This window comes from Stegostoma tigrinum, unplaced genomic scaffold (assembly GCF_030684315.1).
Source record: "Stegostoma tigrinum isolate sSteTig4 unplaced genomic scaffold, sSteTig4.hap1 scaffold_183, whole genome shotgun sequence".
Classification (NCBI taxonomy): Eukaryota; Metazoa; Chordata; class Chondrichthyes; order Orectolobiformes; family Stegostomatidae; genus Stegostoma; species Stegostoma tigrinum.
This window is the reverse complement of record NW_026728123.1, coordinates 6,140-18,842: the sequence shown is the minus strand read 5'-3', so window position 1 is coordinate 18,842 and position 12,703 is coordinate 6,140. Positions and strand designations below refer to the sequence as shown.

Below are 12,703 nucleotides of genomic sequence, written 5' to 3'. Positions count from 1 at the left end.
AATCTGAACTGTGGGCGTGCATTATTGTCAGAGGGTCATGATCTGAGGCAGTGTCTCCTTGTGAGAGGGTCAGTACTGACAGAGAGCCTTCCTTGCCTGACGGTCAGTACTGAGGCACTGCTTCTTTGTCAGGGGGTCTGGAGGGATAGTGTCTCATTGTTGGTCAGTCCAGTGTGAGGCAGTAGCTCATTGGTGGAGGGTCAGTCCTCAGGGTGGGCGGATGATGTGGAGGTGCTGGTGTTGGACTTGGGCGGACAAGGCTGAGTATTGACACTCTGCTACAAATGCACTCTCTCGTTCTGACCCTCTGATAAAGGCAAACTCCCTAATTGCTGACACTCTGCCAAGTAGGCACTGGCTCAAACAGACCCTCTGACAATAGGCCACTGACCCTCTGATAGAGCTGCAGTACCTCAGTGAGGCAGTGGCACTCCTTGAATTCTGATCCCATTACAATCAGGCACTGCGTCAGTACTGACGCTCTGCCAAAGAGGTACTGCCTGAAAACTGATCCAATGACAATGAGGCACTCCATCAGGACTTACCTCTGACAGTGCTAGATTACCTCTGTACTGACCTTCTAAAATGGGTGGCACTCCTTCAATTCTGACCCCCTTACAACATAGCCCTGCTGCAGTGCCGACCCTCTGACAACAAGGCATTCTCTGAAGCCTGATCCCCTCAAGATGAGGTCATACTTCAGTATTAACACTGACAAAGAGTCACTTCCTCTATATTGACCCTCTCATCGTGCGGCACACCCTCAGTTCTGATCTTACGACAATGGGGCACTTTTGACCAGCAGACAATGGTGCTCTCCCTCAGTTCTGACACCTCCACAGTTCTGCACTACCTCTGTACTGACTCTCAGTACTGACCCTATTCTGATCCATTGCAATGAGGCGCTGCCTCACTTGTGGCTGTATAGCAATGATGCACTCCATCGATTCTGCGCCGCACACAGTGCTGTAATACTTCCGTACTGCCCTGTAATTGTGTGGCACTCACTTAATTTTGACCCCCTTACACTGAGGCTGTGCCTCAGTATTCACCTCTGAAAATAATGCACTCCGACAGATCTGGCCCTCTGATGCTACTGCAATAACTTCGTCACGTGGTTAGCTTCAATGCTGATGCCATTACACGGAGGCAGTTTCTCAGAACTGACCTTCCAACAATGGCACTCCCTTCGGACTGTCAGATACAGCCACACTACCTCCGTTTTGACCCTCTCATCACGTGGCAGTCCCTCAATTCTGAACTCCTCACAATGAGTCGCTAACTCAGTACTGACCCTCTGACAAAGAGGCACTCCCTTCGGGCTGACCTTGCACCAATCAGATACTGCCTCACACCAAACCCTCTCGAATAATGAGGCACTGCTTCAGTACAGACCCTCTGACAAAGACGCACTGCCTCAGAACTGACTCTCCAGCTATGGCGACCGGCCACAAAACGGACCTGCTGACAATGAGGCACTTCCTACCATCTCGAATCATGTGACATATCTCTAATCCTGTGGCCCTCTCTCAGTTCTGTCGCCATTGCATTGAGGCATTCCCTCTTCGTTGATCCTCTGAACTCCCTCAAGACTGACCATCCACCGTTGATGCACTACCTCAGATCTGACCCACCGACAGTCCTACAATCTGTCACCATTCCATGTAGCATTCCAGCAATTCTGACCCCATTTCAATGAGACGCTGTTTCAGATGGTCACTCTGAAAATGAAGCGCATTCTCAGGACTAAATCTCTGAAATTAAAGCACTTCCTCAGGACTAACTCTCTGGCAGGCAAGTGTTGGGGGTTAGGTTAGGGCTGAGGTTAGACTTGGAGCTTAGGCGAGGGTTGGGGTTGAGGCTAAGCGTTAATTGGGGCTGTGTATTACGGTTCATTTTAGGGCTGAGGCCATAGCTAGTGGTAGGGCTGAGGCTCACTTTAGGGCTGAGACTAGATGTTCGGTCTGAGGATCAGCATTAGGGCTGAGGGTAGGGAGGGTTTACGCTGAGGATAGGGTTAGGGTTAGGGTTAATGCTGAGGTGAGGGTTAGCCTGAGGCGAGCGTTTGTATGGGTTTAGGGCTGAGGCTGGGTTTAGAGTCAGGGTTCGGGCAAAGAGACGCTGCCTCAGAACTGACCTGCTGACAATTAGCCAGTACCTTAGGTACTGATGAGGTAATAAAAAGGCCCGCTCTCAGCACTGACACTGCAGCAATGAAGTCTTGCCTCACAACTAACTCACAAAGGGCTCATAATTGAGCAAGCGCCGAATGATGAAAGGGTGCGGACTGAGGTGTTGCACAACTGCCAGAGGGTCAGAACTGAGGTATTGCATCATTATCAGATGGTCAATACTGGAGCAGTGGCCCACTGTAATAGGGTCAGAAAGGTCATACTGAGGTCTTGCAAGATAGGGTCAGAACTGTTGGAGTGATTCATTATCAGAGGGTAGGCACTGAGGCATTGAAGCATTGACAGAGGGTCAACACACTGTCTGTATTGAACATGTGGCAATAATGTTCTGACTCCATAACATCAAGGCACTGCCTCAAAACTGACCCTTAATACTGACCCTCGCACAGTGCTGCATTGCCTCAGTCGTGATGCTGCATTCGTGTGGTACTAGCAGTTCCAACCCCATGAATAGGATGGGCTGAAGGGTAACATTTCTTGATATTTGAGAAATGGTTGACTTTGAATGAGTCCTGTCAGCATTCCTGTTTTACAGTTAATTTTATTTCTGTAACTGGTTTTTTGCTTTGCCATGTCGTTTGTTACACCGGAGCAGAGGGAGCATTTTGTTCCTCGGCACTGGACGTCATCTCGGAATGAGACCGCGAACGGTGCCAGGAACAACCTCAGCCTCCAGGCCAGCCATTGATCGAGGGGTCCCTCACGGCCACAAGAACATGAGGCTTATTCTTTGTTACTCTCTACTTGTTATTCTTTTTAATTACTCTTTCTCCATCTTTTATTTCCTCAATAAATGTTCATCTTTCAGAAAATTGGCAAGCATTCCTTTAACTGCACTTGATAGAATCACAAAAGAACCACTTCGATGCACGCTGTCATCAAAAACACACCATTATTATGAGGCACTGCCTCAGCATTGATCCTCTGACAATATCGCACTCCCACAGATTTGACCCTTTGACAACGAAGCTCTGACAATGCTTCAATCCCTCAGTTCTGACCATCTGACAAGGAGGCACCTTTATTTCTGACCCTCTCACAGTAGCAATATCTCAGGACTGACCTTCTATTTGTATGGCATTGCCTCACCTTAGAATGAGGTGCTGCCTCAGTCTTGGCGTTCTGACAATAATGCACTCCCACAGTTCGGACCCACTCATATTGCTGCATTTCCTCAATACTGACACTAAAAATGTGTGGCAGATCTTTAGTGCTGATCCTTTTACAAGGAAGCATTGTCTCAGTATTGACCATCTGACAATGATGAACTCTCACAGGGGTCAGGACTGAACCCCTGTCAATGAGGCACTTCTTCAGTGCCCGCACTCATTATTCGCCTTCTGACAAAGCTTCAATACCTCAGTACTGACCCTCTCACAGGGCCGATCTTCTGTCAAATCTAGAGAATTAATACAGAGGTGGTGTCTCTTATTAGAGGGTCTGCCTGAACTCTTGGTTGAAGTGTTCAATAAATTGCTGCAACCTGAAAGAAGTAATTCTTCCCTGAATTAATAGGCAACCAATTTGAAAATGTGGCCTCTGGGTGTAAAATCTTTCACAAATGGGAGTCATCTCTACGGATATACACTATCAAGACTCTTAAGAATCTTAAATGTCGAAAAAATAAGTTTTTTTTCAATCTTATAAACTCCAGTGAGTGTAGCCCAACTTTCCTAAGCATAGCAATCCCCTCTGCCATTTCCGAAATCAACCCAGTCAACACGAGGTGTTCGGCCTCCGCAGCACTCGCTCTGTGGCCGTACATGACTTGTAAGTTACCATCCTGCTGCTACAACTCTACTTCTATTTACGATGCAGTCCTCCGTCCATCCGAACATACTACCCTTGAACACACGGGCTCTTTTCTTTTGAGACACCTTATGAGCTGTACCTTATCAAATGCTTTGTTGAAATCTCAATGTACTACATCAACTGGTGGTCCTTCATCAGTAATGTTTGTTTCCTTCTCAAAGCACTGTAGCAAGTTTGTCAAGTATTATTTCCCCTTTATGAAAGGATGTTAACTCTGTAGGATGTTATAGCACACTCAGTACCCTGTTATTTCATCTTTCATTGCCGGCATGAACATCTCCCCAGGTTGACCTAAATTGGCAATACTTGCTTACTATTTTGTCCAAGTATCTTTGTAATAATGGTGTTATGTTCACAATCTTTCAATCCTCTGAGAATTTTCTACAATCTAAGGATTCTTGGAAGATTATCATCAGTGCCTCCATTGTATCTGGAGCTGCGTTGTTCAACATGAGAGGATACAACTCATCATACCCCTTGGATATTTTCTGTACTGATTGGAGTTATGTTTGGAATTCTGTGCAGTGACATTCACTTTTAACAGTTTGCTAAATACTACCAGGAACAGAAATTGTCATCCAGCTGCAACTAAGCACACAAGGAAGTGTTTCAATTCAATATGAACCTCTTAACTCCTGAAAAGGGCAATACGATTTGCCTCAGTCCATAAATATTCTTTCTCCAACGTCCTGAGATGCATTATCCGTATTTCTTCAAATTTACCACAGAATCTGTTTCACTCACCCTTTCAGCAATACGCATGACAACAATTCGGCATTTTTAGTCCCTCTGTAGCCTCTGTTGCACACGTGCATTGTTAGATGATTATTTATTTGTGTGCCTGCTTTTTTGCTCGAATGGAGAAAGGTAAATTTCTGTTCTTAAAGTCATCAGAACTATTGCCTCCTCACTCTCATCTTCCTTGTTTTATCCTGTGCTGGAATATTTAATTTGTTGACAGATCTGAAATATGTTGTTGAATGGATCGGGTTTTGTAACATTGCATTCCCCATAGCCCATCTACCGCTGCTGTTGCTTGATCTAACAGTTATTATCTCGCAGAGTGGAAAATGCAGTTTGAAAGCAATGGAACGTTATCGATGAAGAAGTTGATGCATAAATTGCTGCGATCTTCCAAACTACAAACTCACCTTCAATTCTTTCTCGGTCAGAGCATTTTGCCGGCGCAAATGAATCGTGTTCTCAATGGGACTTCCAAAACCAAGGAATTGAGTTTGCACATTGCATTTCTGAAGAGGGAAGAAGAAATCAAAGTAGTATCGTGATGAAGCTTCCAAGGCGATGATTGTGTCCTTCAATGAACGGAAAAGTGACTCTTAGATTCATGGAAATATTTCACGACTTCTACAGACATCAAAGGCAAACATTCTCCCTGCATATGACCCAGTCTCATTTTATCGTATCTTTCTGATTTTACATGCCACGGGATAATCATTGCAGTGTAACAGAAATGTTGATCATGGAAATTTATCACTGTTTTCATAAATAATGGCAAATTTTCAACATCTTGCAATTGTATTAAGGCTCAGTCTCATCACACCTCGCCTGCTGCACAAAGACATTCTTACATTGCTTTGAATGTTAGGGCTGAAACAAAACACAATCATTACACAAATGCATCAACACACCACTTTCAATAGGATCTGATATCCTTGCCAGGCACTGGAGGGGTTGCGGAGACTGGTGAGTGGATAAAGTCGTTCCTCTGTTCAAGCAGGAAAACAGGGACTTTCCAGGAAACTACAGACTGGTGAGTGTCTCATGTCTCAAAGGTATGGGCTAATAAGGGACAGCCAGCATGGCATTATGCGGGGCAGGTTATGTCTTACCAAGTCAGTTGAAGTTTTCACGGAGGTGACAAGGGTGATCAATTCGGGTAGAACAGTTGATAACATATACATGGATTATACGAACGTTTTAACAAGGTTCCTCATGGTATGCTCATCCAGAAGGTTAGGATCCATGAGATCCATGGTGACTTGTCCTGCCCATATAAGGCAGATGGTAGCGGTGGAAGGCTAACAAAGATAACACAGTGTAGGGCTGGAGGAACACAGCAGGCCAGGCAGCATCAACAATGTCAGCTTTCCTGTTCCTCTGATGCTGCCTGACCTGCTGCGTTCCTCCAGCTCCACACTTGGCTAACTCTGATTCCAGCATCTACAGTTCTTGCCGTCTCAGTGGTGGAAAGCTGTTTTTCTGGCTGCAGCTCAGTGACGAGTGGTGTTCCGCATCGATGTGACTTCTGCTGTTTGTGATATATGTAAATGACTTGGTGGCAAATGTAGACGGGGGATTAGTAAGTTGGCAGATGATATAAGGACCAATGGACTTGTGGGCAGCATGGGAGGTTGTCAAAGGACACAGCAAGATACAGACCAATTGCAAACTCGAGCAGAGAAATGGCCGATGGAATTTAATCTGGGCAGGCATGAGGTGTTGCATTTTAGGAGACCAAGTGTTAAGGAAAGGGATACACAGTTAATGGCAGGACCCCAAACAGCAGTGAAGTCCAGAGGGATCTTGGGGTCCTAGACCATAACTCCCTGACAGTAGCCACACAAGTAGATAGGGTGGTCAAGAAGGCACATCGCATGCTTGCCTTTATGCTGAGGGAAACTCAGTGCAAGAGTCAGGATGTCACATTGCAACTTTACAAGACTTTGTTGAGACCACACAGAGTATTGCATTCAATTCTGGCCGCCACATTACACTAAGGATGTGCAGGCTTTGGACAGGGTGCAGAAGAGATTTACCAGCATGCTGACTGGAATACAGGGTATGAACGAGGAGGAGGAGCTGGAAAAACTCTTCGTTTTCTCTGGGGCAGTAGAAGCTGAGGGCAGGCTTGATAGAAGTCTATAAAATTAGGAGATACATAAATACAGCTAACGGTCAGAAAATTTCTCCCCCGGAGTTGAAGTGTCCACTATTAGGGGGCATGCATTTAAGCTGAGAGGGGGGGGGTAGTTCAAAAGAGATGTGAGGGGCAAATATTTCACACTGAGCATGTTATAAGTGTGGAATACATTGCCCGGGGTGGTAGTGGATGCAGATACGATGAAAGCATTTAAAAGGGTCTTTTAGTTAAGTGCACGAATATGCAAGGAATGGAGGACTATGGATCAAGGACAGGCAGAAGGGATTATTTCATTTCTTGTCATGTTTGGCCCAACACGGTGGGCCAAAGGGCACATTCCTGTTGCTGTTGTGTTCCAAGTTTTCTGCTCACTTGTATCATGATTACAAAAAGTAGGATTGGGAAGAATTTTTGAGAAGCGTTTGAGAACATTATTTCATTTAAGGACAAACGGGATAAGGATTAGGTGACACAGCACAAACAGATTTTGGAGCCCATGATGAATCATAGGGACCTCACAAGCACCAATGATCAGAGGGATCTCAGGATCTTGATGTGTATGCCTGTTGATCCCCCAATGTAATGGACGAGGTCGTTGAAGTGGTTTGGAAGGCACATTGGATACTTGTCTTTGTTAGACTTAATATTAAGTGACAGAGTTTCAGAATAGACAGGGTATGTACAAAATGTTGGTTAGACCCAACAGTGAAGTCAACGATGAGAAAATACAGTGAGACTTGGACAACGATCAGGCTTGGCCTGATAAAGGATAAGTTACATTTGCACCATACAAGTGCAAAGCAGCAATCAGCTCCAACAAGAGAGAATATGACCATATCCAAAAAATTCCATGTCCTTACACTCACATCATCCATACATTTATTTTTTTTTTAAATGTGCAAGTGCTATGCAAGTCATGCAAGGCTACGGGCCAGGTGTTGGAAATCAGGTCAGAACAATTCAGTGCTTGTCCTTGACTGTCACAGAATCCGTGAGCTGAAGAATGTATTTCTCCTGTATTGTAGACTACTGAGGTGCTTGGTTATCCACTAAACCAAGGTTAACACTGATCTAAAACTAAACTGGGTCAGTTATAGAACCAGCAGTAGCCAGGTCCATGGTACAAACCACCCTGCTGTGGGACAGGGTCAGGCAAATCCAAGTGAGCGAGCGTGGTTGGAGACTCATTCATTGGGGGCATAGATTCTGTCGCCACATTTGAGACACCAGGGCTGTGTGTTGCTTTCCTGGTGCCAAGGTCAAGGACATCTCTGAGTGGTTGCAACAAATTCTTAAGGTGGAGGGTGAGCAGCCAAAGGCCACCATGCACGTTGGTACCAATGACATAGGCAGAAAGAGGGAAGACATTCTGCGGACTATGGACAAGGAGTTAGCAAAGAGGCTGAAAGGCAGGACCCAGAGGGTAATAATTTATGGGTTGCCACGAGTGCCACATGTTAGAGAGTTGTCATAGAAAGATAGGTGAGATGAATGCACGGTTAAGGAGCTGGCACAGGGGGCAGGGTTTCCGGCTCATGGATAATTGGGACCGTTTCTGAGCAAGGGGCGACCTGTGCAAGAGGGATGGAAGGCAAGACGCTGTGAGCGGGACAGGACAGAGGGGACAAGTCGTTGTGAGCGGGTTACGACGGAGGGGACAAGTGCCTGTGAGCAGATCAGGAAGGAGGGGCAAGTCGCTGTCAGCGGGACAGGATTGCAGGGGGCAAATCACTGTCAGCAGGACAGGGCTGCAGGGGCAAATCGCTGTCAGCGGGACAGGGCTGCGGGGGCAAGTCGCTGTCAGCGGGACAGGGCTGTGGGGGCAAGTCCCTGGGAGCGGGTCAGGGCTGTGAGGGCAAGTCCCTGTCAGCGGGTCAGGGCTGCTGGGGACAGCCCCTGTCAGCGGGTCAGGGGGGTCAGGGTGCGGGGGCAAGACCCTGTGAGCGGTTCAGGGCTGCGGTGGCAAATAGCTGTCAGCGGGTCAGGGCTGGGGGGGCCAGTCCCTGTGAGCGCGACAGGACTGCAGGGGGCAAGTCGCTGCGAGCGGGTCAGGGCTGCGGGGGCCAAGTCGCTGTGAGCGCGACAGGGCTGCAGGGGGCAAATCGCTGTGAGCGGGACAGGGCTGCGGGGGCCAGTCCCTGTGAGCGGGTCAGGACTGAGGGGGCAAGTCCCCGTGAGCGGGACAGGGCTGCGGGGGCCAGTACCTGTAAGCCAGTCAGGACTGAGGGAGCAAATCGCTGTCAGCGGGACAGGGCTGCGGGGGGAAATCGCTGTCAGCGGGACAGGGCTGCGGGGGCCAGTACCTGTGAGCCGGTCAGGACTAAGGGGGCACATGGCTGTGGAGGCCAGTACCTGTGAGCCGGTCAGGACTGAGGGGGCAAATCGCTGTCAGTTGGACAGGGCTGCGGGGGCCAGTACCTGTGAGCCGGTCAGGACTGAGGGGGCAAATCGATGTCAGCAGGACAGGGCTGCGGGGGCCGGTACCTGTGAGCCGGTCAGGACTGAGGGGGCAAATCGATGTCAGCGGGACAGGGCTGCGGGGACCGGTACCTGTCAGCCGGTCAGGACTGAGGGGGCAAATCGCTGTCAGCAGGACAGGGCTGCAGGGGCAAATCGCTGTCAGCGGGGGCAAGTCGCTGTCAGCGGGACAGGGCTGCGGGGGCAAGTCGCTGTCAGCGGGACAGGGCTGCGGGGGCAAGTCGCTGTGAGCGGGTCAGGGGTGCGGGGCCCAGTCCCTCTGAGTGGGACAGGGCTGTGGGGGCAAGTCGCTGTCAGCAGGACAGGGCGGCAGGGGCCAGTCGCTGAGAGCGGATCAGGACTGAAGGGGCAAGTCGCTGTCAGCGGGGCAGGGCTGAGGGGGCAAGTCGATGTGAGCGGGTCAGGGCTGCGGGGGCAGGTCCCTGTCAGCGGGTCAGGGCTGCGGGGGCAGGTCCCCATGAGCAGGACAGGGCTGCGGGGGCCAGACTCTGTGAGCATGTCAGAGCTGCGGGGGCCAGTCCCTGTCAGCGCGGCAGGACTGCAGGGGGCAAATCGCTGTGAGCGGGACAGGGCTGTGAGGGCCAGTCCCCGTGAGCGGGGTCAGGACTGAGGCGGCAAGTCCCCGTGAGCAGGACAGGGCTGCGGGGGCCAGTCCCTGTCAGCGGGACAGGGCTGCGTGGGCCGGTACCTGTGAGCCGGTCAGGGCTGCGGGGGCCAGGCCCTGTGAGCGCGACAGCACTGCAGTGGGCAAATCGCTGTGAGCGGGTCAGGGCTGGGGGGCAAATCGCTGTGAGCAGGTCAGGGCTGCGGCGGGGGGGGGAGAGGGGGGGGAAAAGTGCCTGTGAGCGGGTCAGGGCTGGGGGGCGGGGAAGAGAGAGTGCCTGTGAGCGGGTCAGGGCTGCGGGGGCCAGGCCCTGTGAGCGCGACAGCACTGCAGTGGGCAAATCGCTGTGAGCGGGTCAGGGCTGCCGGGGCAAATCGCTGTGAGCGGGCAAGGGCTGCACGGGGCCAGTCCCTGTCAGCGGGTCAGGACTGCAGGGGGCCAGTCCCTGTCAGCGGGTGAGGGCTGCAGTGGGGGGGGGGGGGGGGGGGGGAGTGCCTGTGAGCGGGTCAGGGCTGCGGGGGCCAGGCCCGGTGAGCGCGACAGTATTGCAGGGGGCAAATCGCTGTGAGCGGGTCAGGGCTGCGGGGCCAGTCCCTGTGAGCGGGTCAGGACTGCAGGGGGCCAGTCCCTGTGAGCGGGTCAGGGCTGCAGGGGCAAATCGCTGTGAGCAGGACAGGACTGCAGGGGGCCAGTCCCTGTGAGCGGGTCAGGACTGCAGGGGGCCAGTCCCTGTGAGCGGGTCAGGACTGCAGGGGGCCAGTCCGTGTGAGCGGGTCAGGGATGCGGGGGGGAGTCACTGTTAGCGGGTCTGGACTGCAGGGGGCCTTTCCCTGTGAGCGGGTCAGGGCTGCGGGGGCCAGTCCCTGTCAGTGGGACAGGACTGCAGGGGGCAAATCACTGTCGGCGGGACAGGGCTGCAGGGGCAAATCGCTGTCGGCGGGAGAGGGCTGCAGAGGCAAGTCGCTGTCAGCGGGACAGGGCTGCGGGGGCCAGTCCGTGTGAGCGGGTCAGGGATGCGGGGGGGAGTCACTGTTAGCGGGTCTGGACTGCAGGGGGCCTTTCCCTGTCAGCGGGTCAGGGCTGCTGGGGACAGTCCCTGTCAGCGGGTCAGGGTGCGGGGGCAAGACCCTGTGAGCGGTTCAGGGCTGCGGTGGCAAATAGCTGTCAGCAGGTCAGGGCTGGGGGGGCCAGTCCCTGTCCGCGGGTCAGGGCTGGGGGGGTCAGTCCCTGTGAGCGGGTCAGGGCTGGGGGGGTCAGTCCCTGTGAGCGGGTCAGGGATGCAGGGGCAACTGGCGCTGAGTGCGTCAGGAGTGAGGGCGCAAGTCGCCGTGAGCGAGTCAGGACGGAAAGGGCAAGTCGCCGTGGACGGGTGAAGACTGCAGGGGCAAGAGGCTGAGGGGGTCAGGACAGCTGGGGACGGGTAATGACAGAGGAGGCAAGTTGCTGTCAGTTGCCAAGTACTGCAGGGGCAAGGGGCTGTGCGCGGGTGAGGACAGAAGGGGCAAGTGGCTGTGTGCGGGTGAGGACGGAAGGGCAAGTGGCTGTGAGGAGGACGGGGTGGCGGAGGGTGGGGCAAAAGGAGGTGGAGCAGGAGGGTGGGGGAACAGCGGAGTAGGAGGAAGGGTATGGTCAAAGGAGGGGGGGTTGGGGGGGCGGAAGGAGGGAGAGGGGGCGGGAAGAAGGAGGAGGGGGGTGGGGCGGGAAGGAGGGGGTGGAAGAGGATGGGGGTGAGAGGGAGGGATGGTGGGAGTGGAGGAGGGTGGGTGGAGTGGAGAAGGAGGAGGAGGGGGGTGGGGGGGAGGAGGCGGAGGAGATGGGGGTGGGGGGGAGGAGGAGGAGGAGCAGAGTGGGGGGAGTGGAGGAGGAGGAGGAGGGTGGGTGGAGTGGAGGAGGAGGAGGAGGAGAGTGGGGGAGTGGAGGAGGAGGAGGAGGATGTGGGGAGTGGAGGATGTGGGGAGTGGAGGAGGAGGAGGAGGAGGAGGAGGAGGAGGGTGGGGGGAGTGGAGGAGGAGGAGGAGGAGGGTGGGGGGAGTGGAGGAGGAGGAGGAGGGTGGGTGGGGTGGAGGAGGAGGAGGATGGGGGAGTGGAGGAGGAGGAGGAGGAGGAGGAGGAGGAGGAGGAGGAGGGTGGGGGGAGAGGAGGAGGAGGAGGAGGAGGGTGGGGGGAGAGGAGGAGGAGGAGGAGGGTGGGGGGAGAGGAGGAGGAGGAGGAGGAGGGTGGGGGGAGAGGAGGAGGAGGAGGAGGGGGTGTGGAGGAGGAGGGGGAGGAGAGTGAAGGAGGAGGAGGAGGGGAGAGGAGGAGGAGGGTGGGGGGAGTGGAGGAGGAGGAGGGTGGGGGGAGTGGAGGAGGAGGAGGAGGGGGGAGTGGAGGAGGAGGAGGAGGAGGAGAGTGGAGGAGTCGAGGAGGAGGAGGAGGAGGAGGATGGGGGGGAGTGGAGGAGGAGGAGGAGGAGGAGGAGGAGGAAGGGGGGAGTGGAGGAGGAGGAGGAGGAGGAGGAGGAGGAGGAGGAGGAGGAAGAGGGTGGGTGGAGTGGAGGAGGAGGAGGAGGAGGAGAGTGGGGGGAGTGGAGGAGGAGGAGGAGGATGTGGGGAGTGGAGGAGGAGGAGGGTGTGGAGAGTGGAGGAGGAGGAAGGTGGGGGGAGTGGAGGAGGAGGAGGAGGAGGGGAGTGGAAGAGGAGGAAGGTGGGGGGAGTGGAGGAGGAGGGAGGAGGAGGGTGGGGAGAGTGGAGGAGGAGG

The 12,703-nt window shown here is 53.2% G+C and overlaps 1 protein-coding gene across 1 annotated transcript in view; it reads right to left on the bottom strand.

Moving 5' to 3' along the window:
- Positions 1 to 5,313, bottom strand: part of LOC132207865 (uncharacterized) — a 33,889-nt gene extending 28,576 nt beyond the window's left edge. Inside the window, exon 1 of the transcript XR_009443925.1 lies at positions 5,156 to 5,313. The gene's annotated coding sequence lies outside the window, so the exon portion shown is untranslated. The remainder of the gene's footprint in view (positions 1 to 5,155) is intronic.
- Positions 5,314 to 12,703: the final 7,390 nt, after the last annotated feature.